Raw genomic sequence first — 3,514 nt, 5'->3', positions numbered from 1 at the left:
TCTCTCTGAAAACAGAGTTATTATTTTCTAGTCAGGGCCACTTAAAAACTCTCCGTCTAATTTTTTTTTTAAAGTCCTTTTCCAATGGGAAAGACTAGGTTTTTAACCACAAGAACATTTTGAAGAAGAAGCTCACGTGTCTAAGAAGCTGCAGACGTTCCCTACTGAATAACCGATGTGATTTTCTATTCGTTTTGCTGGTTAGTCTGTAGCTCCTGTGCTGACATGTAATTCATACAGGAAGCCTGAGTACCTCTTATTTTGAGAAAAACCGGCGTTTCTAGCACTGGGATTTTCGTGCCCTTGCAGAACACCTAGAACCAATGCAGATGCAGGTGCTTAAAAATCAAGAGGGCTAAACATGAGGAACAAAACTCATTATTATCTTAAAATAAGATGTGGAGGGTAAGTCCTTCTGCTCAATGCCTGGAGAGGCACAGGAGAGCAGGGAGGCTCTGAAGAGAGGTTCGGGATCGGCAGCAGACACCCCAACCCGTCCCATTGTGTTCAGCTCCTTGGAACAAAACACGAGCTGCTCCAGGCTGCTGAAAACATCGTTTTCCAGCTTTTTAAAAGAATTTATCTGCGATGTCCAATTAAGGTACACAGTCGTAAAAAGGCAGTTTGAGGGAGGTGATGCCTAATTCTCGTGCACATTTAGTTTTGCTTTTGTTTGAATGGGTGACTGATAGAAAACAGTTCCGTGAGCTTTGAGTTTCCAACTCAAATCACCTCTAGGTATTTTTTTGAAATATAAGCCCCTAGCAGAGGATGTGCCCAGGTTTTTAAACGGAGTGGAGCATTTGGGAAAGGAGGAGAATGGTCTCAAGTTAGCCTACTGAAAGATTAAATGGAAAAATAAATTAAAATTAAGAAGGAAAAAAAAAAAAAGGTAAAAATCAGGAGTTCATTTAAGCTTGCCCGCAGGCAGTTTTCTCTTGGGGGTGTGTTATTCCAAAAGGCAATCTAGAGAGAAACACGAGCTGCTCTTGAACATTTCCTTTAGTGCAGGATGTGAGATAAACACATGCTTGCCTGAGACTATCAGCTTGAATTTTCTTTTTCTCTTAAAATGATCCTTGATTCTAGATGTAAAGATGTAAAAGATGTAAATCTATCAAAAGATGTGAAGAAATGTAAAGAAATATACATAACTAAAATGATTTTTAACCAATATAGATGATTCTCAGTCAATATTGTCAATTCCAAGTGGAACTGAAGCCTGGGTCTGACCCATCCCAATCCACTGCTGCCAATGACAAGATCTTTATGCGGTAACTTCAGTCACTGCTGGCTCTAAACTCATGGCCAGGAAGAAAAATCTCTGTTTATCTCTTTTAACTACACAGGTAATACAGAGCAAACAAGCTTCTAACTCCATTAAATGCCTATTTACCTACCTAGAGGAAATAAATTCAGGTCTAGGGTCAGCTGTGATAGGTAGTTGAAGAGTTATTTTTGCTCACGCTTGGTTATCTCACCTGTGGGTTTAGCATAAACCTGTATCTCTCCTGTTCTTCAGAATAAGATGATTTTGTCAGGGCCACGAGCATAAATAAAACAATTTGTGTGCTGCGCTTGGGATATCCCGGTGAAACAAACGCAAGTGTATTTATATTTTTTTTTCTATTAAAATCACGTTTGGAAATATCAAAAAACGTTTTTTTCTGGCTTGTTTATTAAGCCAAGTGGGAAATAATCACCTCGGAGCACTCGTTTTTGAGTCCGAGTCCCTCGGAAGGGCCCTCACGGTTATTTGTGTTGTTGTTATCAGGTTAATGAGCTGATTGTGTTTGCCTAGCTGGAGCTTTGAACGTTATCAGCCTTGAAACCTAGGAAGGCTCGGTGCTCTGAGGGCACCTGAGGCTGGCTGGCAACTGTTTCATCAGGAAAGAAGGGCTCTGTCTGCCCCACACCCTTCGTTTTCAAGCAGGGTAATTGCTTGTGTCCATTAAAGAGGCATAAATTTGTATATCTGAGGTGAGACACTCACCTTGCTGAAGGCCTTGGGTTGGTAGGCAAACGTTTCCGTGGAGTATTTGAAATTTGGGTAGCGAAGTTGTCATTACACAAGATCATCCTAAGGTGAATCTTTCCGAACTGTTAACTTTTCCTTTTTCCCCTAAAAAAATAAATGCATTAGCTGGTTCAGAGCACAAAACACTTTAGAGAAGGCTACATCAAACCCTGTGAACTGTGCGTGCCACCAGCCCGAGGAATAAACCCAACTTTATAGCCACGGAAAAAAATAAGGTCCTTTCCAGGCAGGTGAGGGGTATTTTACCAAAGTGTTAACTACACAGGAGAGTACAAGTGAGGACGGGAGTGCTCTGCCTGCTATTACACTTCTCAAGAGCACATTAAAAGAGGATGCATCTCTGCTATCATGACACGGGACCACGTCTGGAGCAGAGATGCGGCAGAGCCCAGGCGATGCTCTCCTGATGCCTTTCTCCTAAGAACGGCAGGTGAGACGGCGCTAAAAGCCTTTTGAAGTGCTTTGGTAGGCATCTTCTGCTTCTTCCTCACCTCCAGGGCCTTGACCCTGTCAGGGAAGGAAATTAGATTTGTTTGACAGGATTTGTTCCTCAGAACAACACGGTAGCTGTCTCCTTGTTCCTCTCCTAAGTGTTTGGCAAAATGTTGCAGCCCTGACCGTGCCCACGGCACCTTACAAAACAGCCAGGTTTTCTGATGTTTTCTGAGGCCAGAAAGCATCAGAAAGCCCTGGCCATCCCAAAGGATTCCTGACCCAACACGTGTGATTAATACCCTGCTTTTCCCAGCTGATGCAGAGAGTCACGAGCAGCTGCTGCTCTTGACCAAAAAAAAATAAAAATAAAAAATAAAAAATGCAGTGGCTCATTTAGGAAAATAACCTTTTATTTCCTTTTCCTGCATGGCCGCTGCTGAAGGAATTAACCTCGATCCATCGGCTCTTTGCTGGAGTTTCTGCCGAGTCACACCTGCCCTTTCCGTGCAAGGTCCACGCAGACTCTGTCCGAGGATTAAACACAAATTCATCCCCCCGAACCTAACGTCTAGCACTTGGATTCCAGCTGGAATTAAGACTTGAGCAGCTCGAGTGGCGATGACGGATGGTCTCCTCTTGTTAGTAAACACTTCCAGTATTTCAGACCTCCCTGCAGCCCTTCACATTGTCAGCCGTGAGATATTGCCTCCCGCTTGAAAGAGTGCCAGCGAAGCTTTAGGGATGGCCGTCGTTCCTCCATGAGGGACACCCACAAAGGATGGGGCTAGGAAAATATATCTCCAGCGTTATGCCTCTCATCCCTGAAGCCCATGAAGGTCACTTTCTCCTCAGTCCTGTTCAATACTGGTCTGTAGAAAGGTAGCTTGATCAAAAAGGTCAGTTCAGCCCAAGAGCTGTCCTTTCTGTCCGACCATAAGGTGGCAGCTAAAAACCTGAAACAATTTCTGGCCTCTCTGTTTGCCAAGAAATGCCACCTTACCTTGTACGTACCCCTCTCACCTCTTTTCTGAACTTCAGCCA

Source organism: Anas acuta, chromosome W (genome assembly GCF_963932015.1).
Source record: "Anas acuta chromosome W, bAnaAcu1.1, whole genome shotgun sequence".
In the NCBI taxonomy this organism is placed as follows: domain Eukaryota; kingdom Metazoa; phylum Chordata; class Aves; order Anseriformes; family Anatidae; genus Anas; species Anas acuta.
The sequence above is the reverse complement of the archived record's forward strand: the minus strand, read 5'-3'. Positions refer to the sequence as shown.